Source organism: Canis aureus, chromosome 21, assembly GCF_053574225.1.
Source record: "Canis aureus isolate CA01 chromosome 21, VMU_Caureus_v.1.0, whole genome shotgun sequence".
Classification (NCBI taxonomy): domain Eukaryota; kingdom Metazoa; phylum Chordata; class Mammalia; order Carnivora; family Canidae; genus Canis; species Canis aureus.
This window is the reverse complement of record NC_135631.1, coordinates 49936072-49962901: the sequence shown is the minus strand read 5'-3', so window position 1 is coordinate 49962901 and position 26830 is coordinate 49936072. Positions and strand designations below refer to the sequence as shown.

The window sequence follows — 26830 nt, the reverse complement described above, 5'->3', positions numbered from 1 at the left end:
CTATTAAAAGCATAAAGGAGGGAATCCCTGGGTGGCTCAGCAGTTTAGCGCCTGCCTTCCTCACAGGGCATGATCCTGGAGACCCGGGATCGAGTCCCACATCAGGCTCCCTGCATGGAGCCTGCTTCTCCCTCTGCCTGTGTCTCTGCCTCTCTCTCTCTCTCTGTCTCTCATGAATAAATAAAACCTTAAAATAAAATAAAATAAAATAAAATAAAATAAAAGCATAAAGGAAATAATTGATACTAATACAATAATAGTAGGGGGCTGTAACACCCCACTTACATCAACGGACAGAACATCCAAATAGAAAATCAATTAGAAAACAATGGCTTTGAATAATACATTGGATCAGATGTACCTAACGGATATATTCAGAATATTCCATGCTAAAAAAAGCAAAACACACATTCTTTTCAAGCATACATGGAACATTCCCATGTTAAGTCACAAAAGAAGTCTCAACAAATTCAAGAAGGTTGAAGTTATACTATATATCCTTTCTGACCACAACGCTATACTAGAAATCAGCCACAAGAAAAAATCTGGAAAGACCAAAAATATATGGAGGCTAAATAACATGCTGCTAGAGAATGAGTAGGTCAGCCAAGAAATAGAAGAGGAAATAAAAAAATACGTGGAGACAAAATGAAAACACAATGGTCCAAAATCTTTGGGATGCAATAAAAGCTATTCTCAGATGGGAGTTTATAGCAAAACAGGCCTACATCAAAAAAGCAAGAAAAACTCTCAAACAACCTTACCTTTACACCTAAAAGAACTAGGAAAAGATGAGCAAGCAAAAACCAAAACCAGTAGCAAGAAGGAAATAATAAAGATTAGAACAGAAATAAACAAAATACGAACAAAATAAATGATAGAACAGATCAATGAACCGGGAGCTAAAATTGTAGTAGTGCTGACGTGAGTAGGGCTAAGAGTGAAAGGTCAAGAAAAAAAAAAACTCTTGAGCCATTTTCAGTGCAAAAAGGTGCTTTTTCTCAGTTTTCCTGTCCAGTTCCCCAGGACTACAGTAGTAGTACAAAGACAGGACCCATGGGCAAGAAGAGTTTGTAAGAAGTGATTGATTAAATACTTCCTAGTTAGTAGGGGCTAAGGAAAATTCGAGTCTCTAAGGAATTTGCAAGTAAAGCTTTCGGGACCATGAGGGAGGGGCTAACTGCTGCTAAGATAAGGTTATTTACTACCGCCTAGTAAGACATTAGTCTGGAGGCCCTTCAGATGTATATCAGAAGGCCATATACTCAGGAGGTAATTGCTAACATGTATCTTGGGAAGTATTTAGAGGCTATCAGGGAAAGTAACACTAATGAGAGCAAAGCAAGAGTGGTAAAGAAAGTCCTGGAGAGAACTGCAGGACTGTTACCATCTTTATGCCTCCAGAATTCTCCCTGGAGACCAGGAGCTGCAGCAAAGTCTGGCCTTTGTTTCTGTTTTTTCCCCCCTTCTGTCACTTTCACCTTGTAAGTAGGGGGAGCACCTGTAAAAAGTAATTTTCTGGACTCAGGGTCAAACAGGACCTTTTTGGGGCTGGAAATGACAAGAGGATCATTTGGGTCACTGTAGTCATGGAAATGCTACACACATTTGATTCTGCCAAGTTTGCAAAACAAGACTTGGGCCTTACCTTACAGGTTTTCATTCACTGTGAGGACATAGCGCCAAGCAATAGATATTCAAGTAAGGAGAAGGGCCCTGTACAGATTGCTGGTTGTAGAGGTCTTTGCCTCTTCTTTACCCTCTTTCTCCTCCCTAGGGGACTCAATACCGGTCAGTGGACAGATTTTGACAGATAAGAATAAAAATTCAGAGTTCCTTTAAGCAAATAAGAGAACCCACAATACTAGATTCCCTCTCTCCTTTCTACATAAAATATTTAAGAAAGGCTTAGATTTCAGTTAAGGTACAGTTTTTTTGTTTTAAATCTGTTTCTACTTCTTGATTTTTTTGTTCCTATTATCTTAATCTAATGTGTATTGTTACCGAAAAAATGTCAGTGATGTCACTGTGAGCCCTTTTCATAGGTGGCTACTTTCTTTTCCAGGTTGTCCCAAAAGACTTCTTCATAACTTGGGTCTGCCTCTACCAGAATGATAAGGCTGGGAAAAGCCCTTAGGTTCCAGAAGTGTAATGCTAGAGTCTTGGTACCTTGTTATGCATGGCATCAAATAATGCCCAGGAAGAGTCCGGCGCCTGCCTTTGGCCCAGGGCGCGATCCTGGAGACCCGGGATCGAATCCAGCGTCGGGGTCCCGGTGCATGGAGCCTGCTTCTCCCTCTGCCTGTGTCTCTGCCTCTCTCTCTCTCTCTCTCTCTCTGTGTGACTATCATAAATAAATAAAAATTAAAAAAAAAAAAAGAGTCCGTGGGGTTTTGTATTCATCAAAGTGCTAGTGTACCTTCTCAAGGCTCCTAGGAGGTACTAACCCCAAAAGTTAAGGACATTTGTATTGGTCCGTTAATATTTTAGCAACATGATGCCAGGAATTGGACCCATAATATCAGGTCCAATTCAGGTCAGGGAAGATAGTGACAGTTGTGAGTGAAGTGGTGACACACACTGCAGGCCTCTGTTGTGGTTTTCATTTTGTGTTACCATTGGTTTCTGGGTACTTCACTCTTCTAGGTTAAGACATATAAACAAGGCATGGACCGCTAACTCGTTGGTTGCAAGCAGAGGTCTCCTACCCTGCTCACCTATAGGAATCTTTTCCTCATGCTTTTAGCCTAGAGCCTCTCTTAGGGAAATGACAATAACTTCACAGTCCAATCTGATCCAGTCCACCCTCCTCAGCTTTGAGTCATAGAGGACCCTTTCACATATTAATAGTCAAGTAAGACTTTCATAATTAGTGGTCTAAACATCTTGTTAGGGATCCCTGGGTGGCGCAGAGGTTTGGTGCCTGCCTTTGGCCCAGGGCGTGATCCTGGAGACCCAGGATCGAATCCCACATCGGGCTCCCGGTGCATGGAGCCTGCTTCTCTCTCTGTCTGTGTCTCTGCCTGCCTCTCTCTCTCTCTCTGTGACTATCATAAATAAATAAAAAATTTTTTAAAAATTAAAAAAAAATAAACATCTTGTTAGACCATATGGCCTGGATCATGCTTCTCTGGGGAGATCATTGGATTATTATGGCAGCTTTTGAGTTGGACACCAGAGGCAAAACATGACATAGGCAATATGGAAAGCACATAGTAGCAAGAGAAATTTCCAGCAAGTGGTGCTTCTTTCCCAGATGGTGTTACCCACCTAACTCAGATGGTTAATAGGCAAGTTGCAGGTAAATGATATTCCTCTTGGTTAATTGCAAGGGCAATCATGCAATCCTGCTGATTACACAAATTGTTTTGCATGCATCTTAACTTACAAATAACCAATGAACTCAGCCTTTGTTGTTCTTATGATTTTAAGACACCGTTTCACTGCAACCATCAGGAAACTAAAAAAAAAAAAATAGTTTTATTACTTAAAAAACATGGAAATTACGCAGAATACTTGATGTTACACAGCAAGATTACAGATGGAGAGAGAGAGAAAAAAAAAACAGACAATGCACATGGTCTGCTAGTACTTCTTTTATTAGGGTAAATAATGGTGGTTTAGAGTTCCAGGGGACTACTCCTTACTGGTAAATTTAAAACATAAGAGCGGGGAAAAGCAGAGAGAAGAAAAAAGACAAGTGTCCCAAATGGCCAGTTATTGAAATCAACCAAGATTTATAAATTGATGGAGCTTCAATGAGGGGAACGTGACCTGTTTGGCTACCCTTGTGGCAGCAATGTGTTTGAGATAGCCATCTTTGAAATAGATGTTGCTTCTTCGAGGTGGAAGTCCTGGCAATCAAAGCTTAAGTCAGGTGCTTGCATTACCAAACAAAGAAAAAGGAAACCACAACTGTCCCAGCTTACCTACACTAACAAAAATGCAATCACTTCTGTGGAACATAGTTCTTCATCTGTAGAGGTTTTAAACTCTGCTTTTGTGTAATGAAAATGTGCCTCCTTTTTACTTCCACATGACAGCATTTATTCATTTATTTTTAAATTTAAGTTCAATTAGCAAGCATTAGTTTCAGATGTAGTGTTCAATAATTTATCAGTTGTGTGTAACACCCTCTGCTCATCACATCATGTGCCCTCCTTAATGGCCATCACCCAGTTACATCCACCCACCCATGTCCCCTCCGGAAACCATCAGGTTGTTTCCTAGAACTGTCTTTCATTGCTCTTCTCCCTCTTTGATGACTTTCCTTTTAGTGTTCCCTCCCTTCCCCTATGATTCTCTGTGCTGTTTCTTACATTCGCATGTGAGTAAAACCATGTAATTCTTTCTCTGATTGACTTACTTTGCTTAGCATAATATCCTCCAGTTCCATGTCGATGTAAATAGTAAGTACTCATTCTTCCTGATAGCTGAGTACATTCCATTAGATAGATAGATAGATAGATAGATAGATAGATAGATAGATAGATAGATGATAGATATCCATGGACCTGTCAATGGATATCTCAGCTCTTTCCACACAGTCTGGCTATTGTAGACAATACTGCTATGAACAATGAGGTGAAGGTGCCCCTTCTGATCACTACTTTTTTATTGTTGGGGTAAATATCTACTTGTGCAATTGCTGGGTCCTAGGGTAGTTATATTTTTAACTTCTTGAGGAACCTCCATGCTGTTTTCAAGAGTAGCTGTACCAGTTTGCATTCCCACCAACAGTGTAACAGTGTTCCCCTTTCTCTGCATCCTTGCCAATATTTGTTTCCTCTCTTGTTCACTTTATCCATTCTGACTGCTATGAGGTGGTAACTTGTTGTGGTTTTGATGTGTTTTTCCCTGACGACAAGTGATGTGGAGCATTTCTTCTTTTGCCTCTTGGCCACTTGTATGTCTTCTTTGGAGAAATGTCTGTTCATGTCTTCTGCCCATTTCTTGACTTGATTATTTGTTTGTGGGATATTGAGTTTCATAAGTTCTTTACAGATCTTGGATACCAGCTCTTTATCTAATATGCCATTTGTATAGATCTTCTCCCATTCCGTAGGTTGCCTTTTAGTTTTGTGCACTATTTCCTCTGCTGTGCAGAAGCTTTTTATCTTGGTGAAGTCCCAGCAGTTCATTTTGCTGGTATTTCTCTTCCCTTTGGAAATGTATCTAGCAAGAAGTTGCTGTGGCTGAGGTCGAAGAGGTTGTCGCCTGTGTTCTCTCTAGGATATTGAGGAGTTCCTGTCTCACATTTATGTCTTTCATCCATTTTGAGTTTATCTTTGTGTATGGTGTAAGAAAATGGTCCAATTTCATTCTTCTACATGTGACTGTCCAATTTTCCCAACATGATTTATTGAAGAGACTGTCTTTTTTCCATTGGATATTCTTGCCTGCCTTGTCAAAGATTAGTTGACCATAGACTTGAGGGTCCATGTCTGGGTTCTCTATTCTGTTCCATTGATCTGTGTGTCTGTTTTTGTGCTAGGACCACACTGTCTCGATGATCACAGCTTTGCAATATAGCTTGAAGTCTGGTATTATGATGTCCTCAGCTTTGGTTTTCATTTTCAACATTCCTCTGGCTATCTGGGGCATTTACTGGATCCATACAAATTTTAGGATTATTTGTTCCAGCTCTGTGAAAAAAGTCCATGCTATTTTGATAGGGGTTGCATTGAATGTGTGGATTGCTCTTGGTAGCATAGACCTTTTCATAATGTTTATCCTTCCCAACCAGAAGCATGGAATATTTTTCCATTTCTATGTATTTCCTCAATTTCTTTCATAAGTATTCTATAGTTTTTAGAGTATAGATCCTTTACCTCTTTGGTTAGGTTTATTCCTAGGTATCTTACGATTTTGGGTACAACTGTAATAGAGATCGATTCCTTAATTTCTCTTTCTTCTGTCTGTTAGTGTATAGAAATGCAACTGATTTCTGTGCATTGATTTTATATCCTACCACATTGCTGAATTGCTGTATGAGTTCTAGCAATTTTGGAGTGGAGTCTTTTGGGTTTTCCACATACAGTATCATGTTATCTGTGAAGAGTGAGAGTTTGACTTCTTCTTTGCCAACTGAATGCCTATTGTTTCTTTTTGTTGTCTGATTTTTTTTTTTTTTCTTGGCTAGAACTTCTAGTACTATGCTGAACAACAGCAGTGAGAGTGGGCATCCTGTCTTATTCCTGAACTTAAGGGAAAAGCTCTCAGTGTTTCTCCATTTCCCCACTCCAATGCTTGGGAATGCTATCAGCTCAGGCAACCCTGACGTTTCTGTGCCTCAGGAAATATTAAGAGCCCACTGCCCCACCTGCGATTCTGCCCTCTTCACCACTGAGCACCTTTCAGACAGGGAAGTCTCCCAGGAGCAGATTTCTAAAGATCCTAATTCTGAGCTCCAGGGCTAAATCACTTTCCCAGGGCCAGCTTACAAAGTCTCCCTCCTCCCTGTTTCTCTTCTCCGCATTCCTACCCTGCAAAAAGGGGTCACTTTTCTATTTGTAGAGCTCCAGCTGTTCTTTCCTTACATCTCAGGTTGAATTCATAGATGGTCAGGATGGTTTGATCATTATCTAGCTAAATAAGGGAACCAGATGAAATAGGACGCCCTACATTTCTACCATCTTGCCTCCTACCTCTGCATCCCAATGGGAATGAAATAAATCTGGGACGATGTTTGTTTCCTTTTACTGCAGAAATGTGGCCAGTTCCCTCTTAAAACCTCTGCCCCAGCCTACACAAAAACATCCTATGCTAGCATATTAAAATACCCTATGCCTCCAATGTCCATATATTTCTTTTTTTTTTAAATTTTTATTTATTTATGATAGTTACAGAGAGAGAGAGAGAGAGAGAGAGGCAGAGACACAGGCAGAGGGAGAAGCAGGCTCCATGCACCGGGAGCCCGATGTGGGATTCGATCCCCGGGTCTCCAGGATCGCGCCTTGGGCCAAAGGCAGGCGCCAAACTGCTGCGCCACCCAGGGATCCCAATGTCCATATATTTCTGAGACCAAATTGCAAGTGATCCTGTGGCCCAACCTATTGCACAGGCCTAAGGACTCAGCCAGAATCCCAGGTTTAAAGGACAGAATATTGCTCTGAGACACAGGATCTGAATGGCCTCAAAGATGAACCTAATTTGGAAAAAGAACCAATGGACGGACATGGATACAGAGGGCCAGAGTTCTTTAATAGAGACGAGAATCAGATAATTTGAAAATCAAGTGACTAGGACAACTTTCTAGTGAGCTAGCCATATAAGAAATAAACACCTAAGAGCTTGGCCAAAGGGAACCTCCATTGGCTACACCTGGGAGCCCTGTCAGCAAGAGGCCTGAATTCTTCCTGCAGAAAGAGAGAAAACTTCTGGCCTGGGATATTTCTCCTGCCCTTCCCATCAGTGAATACAGGTAGCACTGGCTCAAGAGTATCAGGGGTACTTGGGGAGGGGAGATGATCTCAAGTGTTTCTAATCTGGGCCTCAGTGCAGTATTCCATGAAGGCGCTCTTTTTGTGCTGGCCATGTCAGGAAGTGTTCTGGGCATGGGTGAACTATCATCTCCTCATAATGAAGGCACATCAATCAGATAGAGGAGGGAGATAAGCTGGCTACCTATCACCATTTGCTTACACCAGCCAATCAACAACTAAGTAGGTGTTGTATGTGTATCTCTTGTCTGTGTTCATTATATGTGTAGTGTGTGGTGTGGTGTATATGTATGTGTGTAGCCGGTGTTCTTTGAGTGTGATGTAAGTCTGACAGGTGTCTCTTCCTTGGGTGGTTTATGTGTGGTATGTGTGTGTTGAATATGTGGGTGTGAATGTGTGGTAGGGGTTTGGTGTGTTTCATGTTTTGTATGTGTGTGATGGAGATGTATTTTGTATGGTGTATGTTTGGTATTTGTGTGGGGGTATGTGTGGTGTCTATGTATGATATGTGAGCAGTGTGTTTGTGGTGTGTGTGTTGTATGTTATTTGTGTGCTATGTGCATGGTACCTATGTGGTATATTTTTTGTGTGGTATATGTGTTTCATATTTGTAGCATATGTACGGTGTGTGTGGTGTACTGTGCTACGTGTATGGGGAGTATGTTGTGTATGTTTTTCTACGGTATAAGTGCTGTGACTTTCTGGTATAAGTGGCGTGTGTTCTATGTGATCTGTGCATATGTAATATACGCATGTGATTTATTTTGCATATGTGGTGTGTATGTTGTGTAAAATATTTTTGTGCATGTTGGTTTTTGTGTGGTGTATGTGTTTGGCATATGTGGTGTATGCGATAAATATGTTGTATTACTGTGGTAAATGTGGGTTTATGTGAGTGTGTATGGGTAGTATAGGTGTGGTGTGTGGATGGTGTATGTAGGGTGTGCAGGTTTTCTATGTGTGGTGATTTTTGTTACAAGTGTGGTGGTGTGTGTGAGGTATTGGTGTTGGGTCTGCAGTGTATGTGTTGGGTGTGGGGTGTATGTGTAGTTTATGCTGTTTGCGTGTGAGGAAGTATCTCAGTGTCTCCTGTTTCTGTGGCGTATGTGTGCTGAGCATCTGCATGTGGCGGAGGCAGTGTGAGGGCGGCAGGTGTGTGTGGCTAGTCATCGTCCTTCTTACGACAGTTCCCCAGGCAGCAAGTGTTCAGGGACCCAAGGGCCTTCGTTCTGGGACATTACACATCATTTATGCTTGCTTAGCACAGAAACAAAGTGAGAACTCGTCCCAATCTTTGGGTGCTGGCTGGCAGTGTGGGTGGGAGCCCGTCACCCCTGAATATGAGCAAACACCCAGTTAGAAGCACTGAAGGATTCCGGAAACACCTACTAAGAGGATCAACGTTGTACATTTCAAAGGTGAACTAGAAAAATCCTGAGAAGAAGAGAACTAATTGTGTTGCCCCTTGCCCCAGGAATGAGGCCATCTCCCCCTCCCAAAACCTACAGTTTAGCCTACACAGAAACATTCTCTGCCGAGTGCCATCCAACACCTGAAGATTCCCAATGTCCAAATTGTTCTGAAAATTTTGTCTCCAAATTTTGAGGGGCCTTGCAGCACAATATATCGTACAGTCCTCAGAGCTCTGCCTGAGTCCCCACTTTAAAGCAGAGGTTACTGCTCTGAGACACTGGCTCGGGATGGCCCCTCAGGCTAATCTAGCTTCAGATAAAAGGGTAGGAGCATCGGGCTGGCGCAGAGGGCTACGCAGCCAGCTCTTGGTTGGAGTAGAGGTCATGATCCCATGGCCATAGGATGGATCGAGCCCCCCCCCCCCCAAATCAGGCCTCATGTTCAGCAGGTATTCCCAGGGTGACCCAAGCAGGAGTCCCCAAGTACTGCTCTTTAGGCATCCCAGACATCGAGGCCCAGGATTTCCACCCCAGCCAAGCTCCTGTGAGGTTTCCACTGAACTCTCTGAGGATCTGGTCACAGATCTGGTAGGATTTGGCCCACATCTCAGGAGATTTGGCCCCATCCAAGGTGGGGCCTTAAATCTTGGGAGCTTTGTCTGCATTCCTCTAGAGGTTTGGTTGGAGGATTTCTGAGACCTGCCCCAAGAGGACATGAGATCAGACGGAAGGAGGTGGCACCACATTCTCTCCTGAGGGTCCCACCACCGACACAGGCAGCCTTAACAGGATGAAAGCCTGAGCAAGGTCCTGGGAGTCTACATGGGTGCATCCGTCCTGCTCCAGGCCACAGCACGTCACTGATCTTCTCCTGCCCTCCAGAGTCGATCACCAGCAGTGTCATGTGAACGAATCCACAAGGCCCATTCTTCCTGAATACAGGGCTACCCCGTTACCCCTACTCCCCCCGGGAGTCTGACACAGGGCATTCCTTATGAGACACCTTGTGTCCTGCTGCAGGTTGAGTTCGGGAGCATTTCTGAAAGTGGACGTGCTGGATGGTGCGCCAAAGGTGGCATGTGCCACCCCTACCTAATGCGGAGCACAAATGAGGCTCCCCTAGGGAGTGCCAGCTAAATCCGAGGGCCCGGAAATGGTAGCCACTGACGACGGGTATTTTAGGCCATTGGCCTTGGTGACTGGGACTGAGTTCTCACCAGCCTGGGAGAAGATACCCCAAGAGTTGGGCAGAGGTAACAGGAGGCTTCGAGAAGATCTCACCAGATTTGGAACGAGATTGCTCGAGACTTGGAGGAAAGCTCATGAGATTTGGACAGAGACCAGGGGAGTCTTCAGGAAATCTCCGAGGGGGATCCCTGGGTGGCTCAGGGGTTCGGCACCTGCCTTTGGCCCAGGGCGTGGTCCTGGAGTCTCGGGATCGAGTCCCACCTCGGGCTCCCTGCATGGAGCCTGCCTCTCTCTCTCTCTCTGTGTCTATCATGAATAAATAAATAAAATCTTAAAAAAAAAACAAAACTCAGAAGATTTGGACTGAGATCTTGAGAAGATCTCCGGGGATCTGGACTGAGATTGCGATCCTGGGTGGCCCGCCTCTTAGGTACTGGCAGGAAGGGATCCAGGGGGGCCTTCCTCCCCAGTTCACTGCAACCAATGGATCCCAACGAAAGAATGGCGTCTGCGGCATCAGCAGCAAGCCAGGGGTTGCCGGCTTCCCGCACGGGATGCTGGAGTGCTAGGGAGGTCCCAGCCCTGCTGAGGTCCCTGGATGCTTCTCCCCAGCTCTCCTGGGAGGCCAGTCTCCAGCGGGTGCGATGTGGCCTCACTTCTCAGGGTACTTGGGCCCAGTTCCCGCGAGGCGGCCCTGGGGTGGCCTGTGGCTGTCGGCTGGCTCTGGGGCACCAGGCCTCCCCCTGCCCCGCCCGCCCTCCGCAGCCCTCCCCTGATGCTTGCTGGGGAGCAGGGCCTCGGGGCGCTTCGGGCCTGCACTCAGCGCTCCCTGGTGACGCCCCCTTCCCGGGGGAGGGCAGGGGGGGCTGAGACTGCAGGGCGGCCTGGGCCATCAGCCCCTCCCCCCACGTCCCTCCCCCCCCCCCCCCCGCAGCCCTCCCCTGATGCTTCCCCGGGCGGGGGGGGGGGGGGGGGAGTTGAGACTGCAGGGCGTTCGGGGCGGACACCTTGTGTCTTTCCGGAGCTCACGTCGCGGAGCCCTTCCGAAAGCAGAAGTGCCCCCAGTCATGCGCCATCGCCAATCGCCGCACGTGCCAGCCCCACCTTCCAGAAGCTCTCAGGGGCTCGGGGCTGCGGGCCGGCGAGCCTGGAAGGAAAGCCTTGAGGGAGGTCTCACGAGACTAGGACTGAAATCTCCCGAGATTTGATCCAAGATCACGCAAGCGTCCCCTGAAACCACGCAAGATTTGGAGCGAGGCCTTGCGAGAGGCGGCGGGGCCGTGCTGGGATCCGTACCGCGGAGGTTCGCTGCAACATGGCGGGAGACCCGGCAGAGGCGGGAGGCGTGCTTGTCCGGTGGCCTCGCCCCGTGCACTGCTGGCAAATGTTACCCGCCAGGGAAAGCCCCCCGGGGCCTGCAGTGGTCCTGCGCCAGTTCGGTCTCGCGCCTGCTCCGCGTCCCTAGTTCCCTCGTGTCCCCTCAGGTAAGCGGGGTCGGAACTGGAGGCCTTGGCGGCGGCAGGCGCTCAGGTCGCGGCACGTCAGCGCGGCGTCTGGGTCTCTTCCAGGGCTCCCCCCGCCAGGTTTGCCGCGCGCGGGCTCGGTAGGATGCCCTCGCCCCCCCCCCCCCCCGCGGTGTCACGTGGCCCGGAGCGCCCGCTCCCGCCGTGCTTCCTGTCTGCGCTGCTGCCTGTCAGCCCGCTCCCGCCGGGGTCCCGAAGCCTCAGGCGCCTCCGGGTCACACCTCGTGTCTTCTGGTAGGTAATGTCTGGGAGCCTTCCTGAAGGTGGGCCTCTTAGGAAGTTGGGTCCGATCCTGGATCCTGGTACGTGCGGACGCCACCTGCTGAGGGACAACAGGGCAGTGGGGGGGGGGGGGGTGTGCTCAGCGGTTTAGCGCCGCCTTCTGCCAGGGCGTGACCCTGGAGTCCTGGGATGGAGTCCCGCGTTGGGCTCCCTGCGTGGAGCCTGCTTCTCCCTCTGCCTGTGTCTCTGCCTCTCTCTCTCTCTCTCTCTCTCTCTTTGTGTCTCTCAGGAATAAACAAAATCTTTAAATAAATAAAGGAGAACAAAGTAGGTCCAGCCAGGGCGAGCCAGTTCCTCCCGGGGACCCGGAGCTTTGTCCGGAGGTCTCACCAGGTTGGACCCCCCCCTCCCCCCCAGATCTTGCTGGCAGGACCTGACGTCTTGGAGATTTGGATGAGATCTCACAAGATTAGGACTGAGATTGTGGAGGCCGAGAAAATTAAGGCCGTTCCACTTTAAGGTCAGTGTTAGCACAAGTACAGCCATCCCAGGCCTCTGTGAATAAGAGCTGGAATTTACATTACTTCAGTTACAGGGAAAAAAAACAGCTTACAGCTTAACACCCTAGAAAGCCCCCATATTAGAATAAGAACAGGGCTCAATGCCCTTGAAAGCCCCATATCAGAATGTAAACAGAACTTGAGAAATTCCTCCAGCCCTTCTGGAGGTCCCCTAGACCAGCCCATAAAACTAAGCTGAAACCCACCTGGGGGTCCAAGTCCCTGCTCCGCTGTGTGGCTGTGTCGAGTATACTTGGACCCAAGCTTGAGATTGTAAATAAACCCTCGTGTGTTTGCATCGGTGTGGGCTTTCTCAGATATGTAATCTTGGGGACAACAAGAACACGGGAGATTTGCCTCAAGATGACTTGATACTTGTCTATGCAGGAGGTGGCCCGTACCTACAAGTGGTGACTGCCACCAGCTGTCCTGAAATATCACAAGCTCCAGAAAGCCCCCAGGGAGCCTGCCAGTGAGGTATCTTCCAGTGAGCCAGCTCCCAGGCTCCTGGGTTTTCCCTGTCCCTAATGCACTCCCGTGTCTCTAGCCTTCCACGTAACCGTGGTCAGGGGACTGGAGGTCCATTCCTCTGCATTTCAGGGCTCCATTTCTATCCTAGCATCAGAATGGTGTCTGTGGGCTTGGGGAGATGCCCACAAGGTGTTCTCAGGGTTCCCCGATGGGCAATGGCCAAACGCTGCCTATCCTGCCGCCGGGGCAACCGGGCTCTGGACTTCCCGCCCCTGCTGAGTCCCTTTGAGATTTCATCCCAGGGCTTGGCCAGATTTAGTCATGGACCTGGCAGGATTTGGCCCGACTTCTCAGATTTGCCCCCTCCCCCACCCTCACCCCCCACTGTCCAAGGATGGACTTTGATCTTGTGAGATTTGTCTTGAGTTCCTGCAAGATTTGGTTGAAGGATTCCTGAGAGGTAGTCAGATAATTGGGAGATTTGCCCCAAGTTTACATGAGATCTAGCTAAGAAATTAGGTACCTTATCTTTTTCTTCTGAGGGGTTTGTGAGCAAACACAGATAACCTTAATGTGTTGCAAGCCTGGGGAAGCCCCAGGTATCCTGCCTGGGTTCTCAAGTAATCTGCTCTGGGGCCCAGGGCTTCGTCGTCCTCTTCCTTACCTCCAGTTTCTGTCATCGCTGGTTTATTGGGAATAAGAGCCCACAGGGCCCATTCTTCCTGAATTCAGGACTTCTTTGTTACCCCCCTTCACCCAGGACAGTGAAACACCTTGACTTCGGTGTGAGGCATTTTGTGGCTTCCTGTAGGTCATGTGGCTAGGAGCATTTCCGAAACCAGGTATGTTGGAAGTTGTGCCCAAGCCTGGCATGAGCATTCCTTAGGGGCACAAATTAGGTTCTGTTAGGGACTACCGGTTCCTTCCAAGGCCCCAGGACCTTTGGCCAGAGTTCTCATGAGTTTTTTTTGTTGTTGTGTGTGTGTGTGTTTTTTTTTTTCCTCATGAATTTTTACACTAGGTCTTGCCTGCTGGGCATGAGAACGTATAAGATTTGGATGACATTTCAGGAGATTTGACTGAGACCATGTGAGATCAGTTAAGGTGGGAGGTGGGCTTGTTCCTGCAGGTGAGACAGACTGTCCTGAAATATCAAATGCCTGGGAAAGCCCTCCAGGGAGTCAGCTCGAAGGTTCGTTTCCTGTTCCTGTACCTAATGCCCTTCTCTGTCTGTTGCCTCTCACGTAAAGTAAGTGTCCCAGAGACCCATTCCTCCCTATTTCAGTGCTCTGTTTTGACCCCAACATCAGAATGTGAGCTTTGTGGAATGCCAGTTGTTCCCAGGGTTCCCCAAACAGGAATATCCAAGCACCAGCTATTACCTAGCACAAACCTCAAGGCTAGGGAGCTACCACCCCTGCAGAGTTCCCATGAGATGTCTCCCCAGGTTTTGCTAATTTGACCATAGATCCTGGCAGATTAGGTCCAATCTCTCAGAAAATTTTGGCCAAGTTTCAGGCAGTGACCTTTGATTTCCTGAGATTTCTCAAGCGATTTTGTGACATTTGGTCCCAGTCAGAGAATTTGAGAGATTTCTATCAATATTACTTGACATCTGACTAAGGGAAGAGTAGGCTTATCTTTTTTTGAGTGGGGGTGGAGCTGCACACAACTGCCTTAACCGTTGAAAAACTGGGAAAGCCCTCAAGGGATCCTGCTGTGTGCTCTGATGTCCGGCTCCAGGGCACATTGCTGCTTTTCTCAATTTTTTGAAGCAGCATCAGAAGAATAGGTATTCTTTTTTATTTTATTTTATTTTTTTTTAATTTTTATTTATTTATGATAGTCACACAGAGAGAAAGAGAGAGAGGCAGAGACACAGGCAGAGGGAGAAGCAGGCTCCATGCACCAGGAGCCCGATGTGGGATTCGATCCCGGGTCTCCAGGATCGCGCCCTGGGCCAAAGGCAGGCGCCAAACCGCTGCGCCACCCAGGGATCCCCCAGGTATTCTTTTTTAAATGTTTGCTAAAGTTCCCCTAGTAAGCCACCAGCTCTGAACTCCTCTGTTTTTGTTGGAAGATTTTTTTGATGACTGCTTCAATTTCCTTGCTGGCATGGGTCTGTTCAGGCTTTTTATTTCTTTCTGTTTCAATTTTGGTAGTTTACCTGTTTGTAGGAATGCATCCATTTCTTCCAGATTGCCTAATTTGTTGGCATACAGTTGCTCATAATTTGTTCTTATAATTGTTTGTGTTTCCTTGGAGCTGGTTATGATCTCCCCTCTTTCATTCAAGATTTTATTAATTTGGTTCATTTCTGTTTACTTTTTGATAAGTTTGGCTAGGAGTGTCTCTTTTTAACTCTTTCAGAGAACTGGCTCCTGGCTTCATTCATCTGTTCTACTCCTCTTTTAGTTTCTATTTGTTTGAATTCTGCTGTGATCTTTATTAATTCTCAACTCTTTGGTTTAGGCTTTATTTGCTGTTCTTTGTCCTGCTCTATTAGGTGTAAGTTTAGCTTGTGTATATGAGACATTTCTTGTTTCTTGAGAAAGGCTTGTATTGCTATTAACTTCCCTCTTAAGACCGTGTTTGCTGTATCCCAAAGGTACTTAAATGTTGTTTTTTCATTTTCATTTATTTCCAGGAATTTTTAAAATTCTTCCTTAATTTCCTGATTGACCCATTCATTCTTTAGTAGGATACTCTTTAACCTCCAAGTGTTTGAGTTCCTTCCAAATTGAAAATTCCTTTCAAAGCATTGTGGTCTGAAGATATGCAGCAGATAATCCCAATCTCTTGGTATCAGTTGAGATCTGATTTGTGACCCAGTATGTGATCTATTCTGGAGAATGTTCCATGTGCATTCAAGAAGAATGTGTATTCTGTTGCTTTAGAATGGAATGCTCTGAATATATCTGTGAAGTCCATCTGGTCCAGTGTGTTATTCAAAGCCCTTGTTTTCTTGTTGATCTTCTGCTTAGATGACCTGTCCGTTGCTGTGAGTGGGGTGATAAAGTTCTCTACTATTATTGTATTATTAATAATGTGTTTCTTTAACTTGGTTATTTTATATAATTGACTGCTCCTAAATTAGAAGCATAAATATTTATAATTGTTAGATCTTATTGTTGGATAGACCCTTTAAGTATGATATAGTATCCCTCCTCATTTCCTATTACAGTTTTTGGTTTGATATATAATTTGTCTGATATGAGGATTGATACTTCAGCTTTTTTTTGATATCTATTAGCATGATAAATGTTTTTCCACCCCCTCAGTTTCAATCTGGAGGTGTCTTTGGTCTAAAATGAGTCTCTTGGTAGACAGCATATTGATGAGTCTTGCTTTTTTATCCAGTCTGTTACCTTGTGTCTTTTGATTGAAGCATTTAGCCCATTTACATTCAGAGTAACTATTGAAAGGTATGAATTTAGTGCTGTTGTATTACCTGTAAAGTCACTGGTTCTGTATATTTTCTTTGTTCCTTTCTGGTCTTGTTACTTTTGGGCTCTCTCTTCACTTAAAGGATCCCCTTAATATTTTCTTCCAGGACTGGTTTAATGATCACAATTTTTTTCAGTCTCTGGAAGCTCTTTATCTATTCTATTCTAAATGACAGCCTTGCCAGTTGAATTATTCTTGGCTGCATATTTTTCTTGTTTAGTACCCTGACTATATCATGCTAGTCCTTTCTGGCCTGCCAGGTCTCTGTGGATAGGTTGCTGCCACTCTTATGTTCCTGTCTCTGTAGGCTATGGACCTCTTGTCCTGAGCTGCTTTCAGGATTTCCTCTTTGTCTCTGAAATTTGCAAGCTTTGCTATTATGTGTCAGGGTGTTGACCTATTTTTATTGATTTTTTGGGGTGGGGGTTCTTTGTGCCTCCTTAACTCAAATGCCTATTTCCTTCCCCAGATTTGGGAAGTTCTCAGCTATAATTTGCTCAAATACGAGGTTAGAGGCAAGATGGTAGAAGAGTAGGGAATCCCCATTTTACCTGGTCCCCTTAATTTAGCTAGATAACTGTAAAACCATCCTGAACACATATGAATTCAACTTGAAATGTAAGGAAAGAATGGCTGGAACTGTACAAGTAGAAAAGGTACCACTTTTTTTTGCAAGGTAGGAGGGCAGAGAAGAGAAATGGAGGGGAATATATCAGAAGACAAACAGTGCGGGAAGGGAGACTTCGTAAGTCTGCTACCAGAAAGTGACATAGCCCTGGAGCTCAAAATTGGGACCTTTGGAAGTCTGTTCCTGTTTCAGACTTTCCTGCCTGAAAGGTGCTCAGTGGTGAAGTGGGGCAGAATTACATGTGGGACAATGGGGTCTCAAAATTCCCAGAGACACAGAAATAACAGGGATGCCTTAGCCAGCAGAGTTCCCAAGCACTGGAGCAGGGAAACAGGTATAGGTCAGCAAGCCTGGGAGGAGGCTCTCAGCTTATTCTGCCATAAATCATGAACTGAGGCTGGATTGGTTCATTTATATATATAACATTATATACATATACATATATGTATATAATGTTATATATATATAACACTACAAGTTATATATATATAAGTTATATATGTATATATATATAAAACTTTTGGCTTTCTTATAATTTTGGAATTTAGTATCTTCTAACACACAGACCAAAATACACTCAGGACCAAGTGGATCACCCTGTATGGTTCACTCTGTGAGATTATATTCTCTCTTCCCTCTCTATTCCCCTGCTTTTTTTCCTTCTCTTTTTAGTTCTGTTTTGCTTGTTTTTACTTGTTTTTGTTGTTGTTGTTGTTGTCTTTTTTCTTTTCTTTTCTGGTTCCTGATCTCTTCGGACATGCTAGTATGTATTTTGCTTGGGTCATGGTTAATATTTTTGATTCTGTTCACTCACATAGCCATTCTTCAAAATGACTAGGAGGAGTTCACAACAAAAGGAAGAACCAGACGGTACTCTGCCACAGATCTTATGGATACAGATTTAAGTAAAATGTCAGATACGGAATTCAGGAAAACAATTGTAAAGTTACGAGTTGAGCTTGAAAAAGCATAAAAGACTCTAGAGAATCTCTTAGTGCAGAAATGAGATCTAATCAGGCTGAAATTTAAAATATTCTATTGAGATGCAGCCTAAACTGCATCTTTCTCTGACAAGCCAAGGTAAATTAAGCAGAAGAGAGAATAACTGACATAGAAGACCAGTTGGTGGAAAGGAAGGAAGCTGAGAAGAGAGAAAAACATCCCATAAGGAGAGGCTCTGAGAGAACTGATAGTATGGAAAAAAAAAATCAAATTATTGGAATTCCTGAGGGCACAAGACAGAGAGGGCCAGAGGGTATATTTGAGGAAATCATAGTTGAAAACTTCCAGAATATGGGAAAGGAAACATGCATTCATATCCAAGAGGTAGAGAGGACCCCTCCCCAAATCAATAAAAAATAGATCATTTCCCTGACATATAATAGTGAAGCTTGCAAATTTCAGAGATAAAGACAAAATCCTGAAAGCAGGTTAAGACAACAGATTCCTGACATACAGATGGAGAAATATTAGATTAACAGCAGACCTATCCACAGAGTCCTGGCAGGCCAGAAAGGGCTGGCATGATAGAATCAGGATACTAAATGAGAAAAGCATAGAGCCAAGAATACTTTACCCAGCAAGACTGTCATTCAGAATGGAAAGAGTGAGTTTGCAGGACAGACAGAAACTGAAAGAATATGTGACCACCAAGCAAGCCCTACAAGATATATTAAGGGTGATCCTGCTAGTGAAGAGGGAGCCCAATGATACACAGTCTGCAGAAACAGGGACTTCACAGGTGATATGATGGCATAAATTCATATTTTTCAATTGTTAACTCTGAATGTAAATGGGGCAAATGCTCCAGTCAAAAGACACAGGGTATCAGATTGGTTAAAAAACTAAGACCTATCTGTATGCTGTCTACAAGAGACTCACTTTAGAAGTAAAGACACCTTCAGACTGAAAATGAGGGGGTGGAAAACAGCTTACCATGCAAATGGACCCCAAAAGAAAGCTGGGGTAGCAGTCCTTGTATCTGATAGATTAGATTTTAAACCAAAAACTGAAGTAGGAAATAAAGAGGGATACTATATCCTACTTAAAAAGTCTATCCAACAAGAAGATTTAACAATTATAAATATTTATGCTCCTAATTTGGGAGCAGCCAATTATACAAAACAATAACAAAGGTAAAGAAACATGTAGATAATCCTTAATAGTAGACGACTTCAATACCCCCCTCACAGCAGTGGACAGATCATCTAAGCAGAAGATGAACAAGAAAATGAGGGCTTTGAATGACACACCGGACCACATGGACTTCACAGATATATTCAGAGCATTCCATTCTAAAGCAACAGAATACATATTCTTCTTGATTGCACCTGGAATTTTCTCCAGAATAGATCATACTGAGTCACAAATTGCGTCTCAAACAATACCAAAAGATTGGGATTATCTGCTGCATATTTTCAGACCACATTGCTTTGAAACTTAAACTCAATCACAGAAGAAATTTGGAAGGAACTCAAACACTTGGAGGTTAAATATCCTACTAAAGAATAAATAGGACAACCAGGAAATTAAAGAAAATTAAAAAGATTTATGCAAACTAATGAAAATGAAAGCACAACTGTTCAAAATCTTTGGGATACAGCAAAGGTGGTTATAAGAGGGAAGTACGTTTCAAGACAAGTTTGTCTCAAAAAATTAGGAAAGTCTCACATACACAAGCTAACTTTACACTGAAAGAAGCTGGAGAAAGAACAGTAAATAAAGCCTAAACCAAGCAGCAGAAGAGAAATGGTAAAGACTATGCTAGAAACCAATGAAATAAAAACCAGAACAGCAGAACAGATAAAAAAAAAACTGGTGAAACTGGTGGCTGGTTCTTTGAAAGAATTAATAAGATAGATAAACCCCTAACTTATTACAAAGAAAAAGACCCAAATTAGTAAAATTATGAATAAAAGAAGAGAGATCATGACCAACTCCCAAGGAAATACAAATGATTTTAAGGATATATTATGAGCAAATGTATGCCAACAAATTATGCAATCTGAAAGAAATGGATGCATTCTTACAAACAGGTAAACTATCAAAATTGAAACAAGAAGAAACAGAAAACCCGAACAGATGGATAACCAGCAAGGAAATTGAAGCAGCCATCAAAAACTTCTCAAAAAACAAGAGTACAGGGCCAGATGGCTTCCGAGGGGAATTCTACCAAACATTTAAAGAAGAAATAATACCTATGCCACTGAAGTTGCTTCAAAAAATAGAAATGGAAGGGAAATGTCCAAACTTAGTCTATGAGGCCAGCATTACCTTGATCCCAAAAACAGATAATGACCCCACTAAGAAGGAGAATTACAGACCAATTTCCCTGATGAACATGGATGTCAAAATACTCGCCAAGGTACTAGCCAACAGGATCCAACAGTACACTAAAACGATTATTCACCACCACCAAGTCGGATTTATTCCTAGGATGCAAGGGTGGTTCAACATTCACAAATCAATTAACATGATAGATCACACTAATGAAAGAAAAAGACAAGAACCATATGATCCTCTCAATTAATGCAGAAAAGCATTTGACAAAATACAGTATCCTTTCTTGATTAAAACTCTTCAAAGTATAGAGCTAGAGGGGACACACACCAAAATATCATAAAAGCCATCCATGAAAAGCCCACAGCTAATATCATCTCAATGGAGAAACACTGAGAGCTTTCCCCCTAAGGTCAGGAACATGTCGGGATGCCCGCTCTCACCACTGTTGTTCAGAATAGTACTAGAAGTCCAAGCATCAATCTGACAACAAAAATAATAGGCATTCAAATTGGCAAAGAAGTCAAACTCTCCCTTTTTGCAGCTAACATGATACTGTATGTGGAAAGACTCCACTCCAAAATTGCTAGAACTCATACAGCAATTCAACAATGTGGCAGGATATAAAATCAATGCACAGAAATCAGTTGCATTTCTATACACTAACAATGAGACTGAAGAAAGAGAAACTAAGGAGTCAATCCCATTTACAATTGCACCAAAAACCTAAGATACCTAGGAATAAACCTAACCAAAGAGGTAAAGGACATGTACTCTGAAAACTACAGAACAATTATGAAAGAAATTGAGGAAGATGCAAAGACATGGAAACACATTCCATGTTCATGGATTGGAAGAATAAATATTGTGTCTGTGCTACCCAGAGAAATCTACATATTCAGTGCAGTCCCTATCAAAATACCATGGGCTTCTTTCAGAGTTGGAATAAATAATCCTAAAATTTGTATGGAGCCAGAAAAGACCCCAAATAGCCAAAGGAGCATTATGTGCCTGACTTCAAGTGAGGCTACAAATTTGTGATCATCAAGACAGCATGTACTGGCACAAAAGCAGGCACATAGATCAATGGAACAGAATACAGAACCCAGAAGTGGACCCTCAACTCTATGGTCAACTCATCTTCGACAAAGCAAGAAAATTCTTTAGAATAAAATTCCAATGGAAGAAAGAAAGTCTCTTCAACAAATGATGTTGGGGAAAATCGGACAGCCACATGTAGAAGAATGAAACTGGACTACTTTCTTACACAGTTTACATAAAAGTAAAATGAATAAAAAGTCTAAATATGAGACAGGAATCCATCAAAATCCTAGAGGAGAACACAGGCAGCAACCTCTTCAAACTCGGCTGCAGCCACTTCTTGCTAGACTTCATCTCCAAAGGCAAGGGGGACAAAAGCAAATATGAACTATTGGGACTTCATCAAGATAAGAAGCTTTTTTAAAAAAAAAAGATTTTATTTATTTATTCATGACTGACACAGAGAGAGACAGAGAGGCAGAGACATAGGCAGAGGGAGAAGCAGGCTCCATGCAGGGAGCCTGATGTGGGACTCCATCCCCGGTCTCCAGGATCACACCCCGGGCTGAAGGCAGCGCTAACCGCTGGGCCACTGGGGCTGCCCCAAGATAAGCTTTTGCACAGTGAAGGAAACAGTCGGCAAAACTAAAAGGCAGCCTGCGGGATGGAAGATAATATTTGCAAATGACAGATGGAGGGCTGGTATGCAAAATATATAAAGAACTCATCAAACTCCCACAACCCAAAAAACAAACAATCCAGTCAAGAAATGGTCAGAAGACATGAATATTTCTCCAAAGAAGACCTACACATGGCCAACACACACATGAAAAAATGCTCCACAGACCTTGGAATCAGGGAAATACAAATGAAATTCTACCACAATGAAATTCTACCTCACATTTGTCAGAATGGCTAAAATCAACAACTCAGGAAACAACAGATGTTGGGAAGGGTATGGAGGAAGGGGAACCCTCTTACACTGTTGGTGGGAATGCAAGCTGGTGCATTTCCACTCTGGAAAACAGTGTGGAGATTCCTCAAAAAGTTAAAAATAGAGCTATCCTATGACCCAGCAATTGCACTACTAGGAATCTGTCCAAAGGATACAAGCATAGTGATTCAAAGGTGTACCTGCACCCCAATGTTCATAGCAATGTCCACAATAAGCCAAAATATGGAAAGAATCCAGATGTCCCTTGACAGATGAATGGATAAAAAAGGTGTGTATATATACAATGGAATACTACTCAGCCATCAAAAAGAACAAAATCTTGTCATTTGCAGTGACGTGGCTGGAACTAGAGGGTATTATGCTGAGTGAAATAAGTCCATCAGAGAAAGACAAATGCTGTATGATTTCACTCATGTGGAATTTAAGAAACAAAACAGAAGAACATAGGGGAAGGGAAGGAAAAATAAGATGAAAACAGCAAGAGACAAATCATAAGAGACTCTCACCTCAGGAAACAAACTGAGTGTTGCTGGAGGGGAGATAGGTAGGTGGATGAATAACTAGATGATGGGCATTAAGGAGGGCACTTGATGTAAGAGCACTGAGTGTTTTAAGCAACTGATAAATCATAAAATTCTACCTCTGAAGCTAAGGTTACACTATACATTAATTACATCTAATTTCAAATTTCAAATTAATGAAAAAGAAAGTGCTAGCCAGGCATGTTGCAAACTGAAGGGGGCGGGGTGGCTCAGCCTTGATTTAGGTCTCTTGGGTAAATTTCTGGCACTCTCAGCCAGAAAGAATGAGGAGTAGAAGGACCATCTCACAAAGAAAGTATAAGAGGATTCTTGACTCAATCTCTTTTGTCTATGGCTACAGTTGTCATAAAGAATACAGCTGGGCATGGCCATGCGAGCATTTTCATCCAAGTAAGAAATCTGTCCTGGGTTAGAAAGGTGAGGTGGCTGTCAGCTCCCTGGTTTTCTCTGACTTTGCTACCAGGCTTAGGCAGTGAACAGGCTTCTTTTTCTGTGGCTGCATCCTCATTTGTAGTGACTCTGCATTCTTGCATAATGTTCTTCCCTCCTATCTCCCTCCTAGTGAGCTTTCTGGATCCCAAGTTGAAAAGAAAAAACTTTACTTCCTGGGCCCAAGCAGCAGCCTCTTTACATCTGATCAACTCTATTTCACATTAAAACTACATGAACTGTCGTTCTTTCAGAGGCCCTGGTTTTCTCCGCATAGAAATTCCCAAGTCACATTTCTAATATGGTTATTTCTCTTGATCAAGATTCATCTGGAAAGATTTACATGAATTCTCCTCCATAGAAAAGAGGAAACCCCGTTTTATGGTTCTGTGCATTGGCCCTGCGTCTCTACAATAACCCAGCTGTTGTTAAATGAAGTTTCTTTCTCTCCAAGGCAGTAGCTCTGCTTTTAGCCCCGTGTCTGGGGAGAAAAACATGGGCCGTAACCCCCTTCTCTCCAGGGTCTGTTGTCCTGAGATACAACACCACTCATGATAGCCTCTTGCTCAAAATCCTCCTGGAAGAACTCTGAAGATACCAGGTTCCACTCCTTTTAAGATGAGGGGAAAAAAAACCCAGAAACATCAGATGATTTTATCAAGGATGTAAACCACTTCAGCAGTGTATCTGGGGCTGCAGAGCAGCCTTCTGGTCACCTTCTGAGAGTCAATCCTCTGTACCTGGAGTCTTCCAGGTACAGGCCCTTCCCCCTTCCTACCTCCCAGTCATCTCCTAGCATTCCTCCGTGTTGTCAAATTACACCACTAACTTTTGTTCTGAACAGATTCTGTGTTTTCCTACATCTTGTTTGGCTCCACCCAAATGCCACTTCCTCCCAGACATCTCATAAGGAAGTGTTCCTCTCTGGTATGTAGGTTCAAGCTATGCCTCTCCTAGGACACACACTCCAGTTGGTGTTAGCCATTCCTCTGTAAGCTGTCAGCATCCTGAGGCAGAGCCGAGTCTTACTCACTTCAGTACCCCCACAGCCCAGCATAAACAGCATATATACATCATAGGTCGTTACTGCTGGTTGAATACAAACTAATGAATGAACGATGCATACTAAAACCAGAAACAGTTAACAATGAAATTTGGAAAGTGTATCCTATGTGCTTATGGCAGTTTCTACACTTTGTGGTTTGATATTTATGTCACGGCAGTGCCTATACCTTTAATCCTGACATGAGTGGCAGCATGGGGACTGAAAGGAAATCCGCAGCCAGAGAGGCCTGAGGTCACCTCTGGGCTTCCACCAAAACAGGGGTTGGCAAAAGTTTTCTGTCAAGGGCCAGATGGTAAATACTTTAGGCTTTGTGGGCTATATGGTCTCTATCAGAATTACGCACCTCTGCAACTATAGCATGAAAGCAATAATACACAATACATCAATAAATGAGCACGATTGTGTTCCCATAAACCATTATATAAACAGGGAATCAGCAGCTGGAGTTGGCCTTTGCCAACTCCTAACTTAGGTTAAGGGAACTTGGCCATGCCACGTAAATTGAGTCTCAGTTTCATTATGTGTTTAAAAAGATGAATGAGGGCAGCCCCGGCAGCGCAGCGGTTTAGCGCCGCCTGCAGCCCAGGGCGTGATCCTGGAGACCCTGGATCGAGTCCCACGTTGGGCTCTCTGCATGGAGCCTGCTTCTCCCTCTGCCTGTGTCTCTGCCTCTCTCTCTCTCTCTGTCTCTATGAATAAATAAGTAAAATCTTTGAAAAAAAAAAAAAAGATGAGGGAAACCTGGGTGGCGCAGCGGTTTAGCGCCTGCCTTTGGCCCAGGGCGCGATCCTGGAGACCTGGGATCGAATCCCACATCGGGCTCCCAGTGCATGGAGCCTGCTTCTCCCTCTGCCTGTGTCTCTGCCTCTCTCTCTCTCTCTCTCTCTCTCTGTGACTATCATAAAAAAAAAAAAAAAAAAGATGAATGAAAAGTGCTTGCTGCATACGGCCTTCTATGAGAATTATAAAGAGTAAATGGAATAATGTATATAAAACTCTTAGCATCAGGCCTGGAGCATATTGCTTGCTTAATAAATAGTAATTAATACAATTTTTTAGCAAGCAAAAGAGAGTTTGCAATGCTAGTAGCCCGTTCTCATTCCACAACTTAAAAAAGAAGAAAAGAAAGCTAGGTTTGGAAAAGCCAACTAGAATTAACAAAGGGGAATTTAAGTTGTCAATACCCAATACATCAGGGAGTACTGCTGACCTTAGGCATAGCTGGACACGGGTCCAGATTAGCACATGCTAATCTTTCTACCTAGAATGTTCTTCACATCCTTTGCCTGCTCTCTGCAAAAGTCTTTCTCAATCTTCAGGTTTCAGTGCATTCTTTAGGGAAGGCTTTCCTAACTTCTTGCCTAGAAAAACTCTTCCCTGGCACAAGATTTTTAAATCCTCTTTTTAGTATTCTTTGTAGTTGTGCTAATATTTGAGTAACATTTGAGTTTCTTCCTTACTAGTCCAAAAGCTCCAAGAGACTAATTTGGGCAAGCCTATTCAAAAGGAGATTCTGGGTCAATAGGTCTGAGATAGGCCTGAGAATTTGCATTTCTAACAAGTTTCCAGGCTAAGCCAAAGCCAAGGCTGCTGGTCAGCATACCACATTTTGAGTATCAAAGACTTAGTTGTCTTGAGCCTCTTATCCCTCATCTTTTGCACTAAATCCCTGTTAATTACTTTTGGAGAGAGGCATGTCTATCTTTTTCCTTTCAACCCATCAACCTAGGTCTGCAAGGCTTCTGCTTCTATTACAGTCCCCCCTCCCATCCCCCTCCATCTCCAACATCAACAATACTAATGCACTGGCTTCGCAGGGACTTTCCCAAAAAGAAGTCTCCTCTTGAGGAACTCCAGTGTCAAATTTTTTTTCCCCTTGATTCCTTCCAGCAGTGGACCATGAGAGAATTTATTGTTAGGCTTTAAGAGACCAGCAAAGAATATTTCTTTTTCTCCTTTCCAAATCTGGGGACCAATTCAGCTATAAATGCAGGAGAAAGATGGAGTTTTTTAAAAAAAGAATGTTTTGTTATGATCAAGCTGATTGGGGAATGTAGCTAGGTTCTATAGCCAAATAGGTTTGCTACTCTCCCCTTTGAATAACTTAACTTTCTAAGCTTCAGATCATCCCACTGCAGAGGAAGAGCCTTCCCCTGCTACCTACCACACGGACAAACAGAACTCAGATGCATCTGGAGGATGACTGGGCTTTGCTGCTTAGTCTCTTTCTTGAAGCTTTACCACTAAGGCAGGTTGCTCCTACCACAGAAGTGGGTGAGGAGAAGAGGGATCAAGGGCACTACTTTCCTCCTGGAGGATCCCCTAACACTTAAAAGCATAGTGGGATAAAGTACAAGTACAGTACAAGACCCACAGTACTTACAAGTACAGTAGGATAAAAGGCTTTTTTCTAGTTGGACAGAAAGCCAAATTTCTGAAATCTCAGACCTCAAATCCCCCCTTCTCCCACTAAGCCTTCCAGGGAAGTCAAGATAGCCTTAAGGCAGGGGAGAAGAGCAAAGCTCACCATCTTTTGGGTACTTTATACAAATGGCAACGGATACTTGTGGCTTCGTTGCTTCAGTGAAACCCTGGAAGAGAAGTACGATTGGGTGGCCTTCAGAG

At 43.9% G+C, this 26830-nt stretch overlaps 1 long non-coding RNA gene across 1 annotated transcript in view; it reads left to right on the top strand.

Moving 5' to 3' along the window:
- The first annotated feature begins 11330 nt into the window (after positions 1–11330).
- LOC144293067 (uncharacterized) overlaps positions 11331–26830 on the top strand; it is a 42927-nt gene continuing 27427 nt past the window's right edge. Inside the window, exon 1 of the long non-coding RNA XR_013360570.1 lies at positions 11331–11526. This is a non-coding gene — a long non-coding RNA (uncharacterized LOC144293067). The remainder of the gene's footprint in view (positions 11527–26830) is intronic.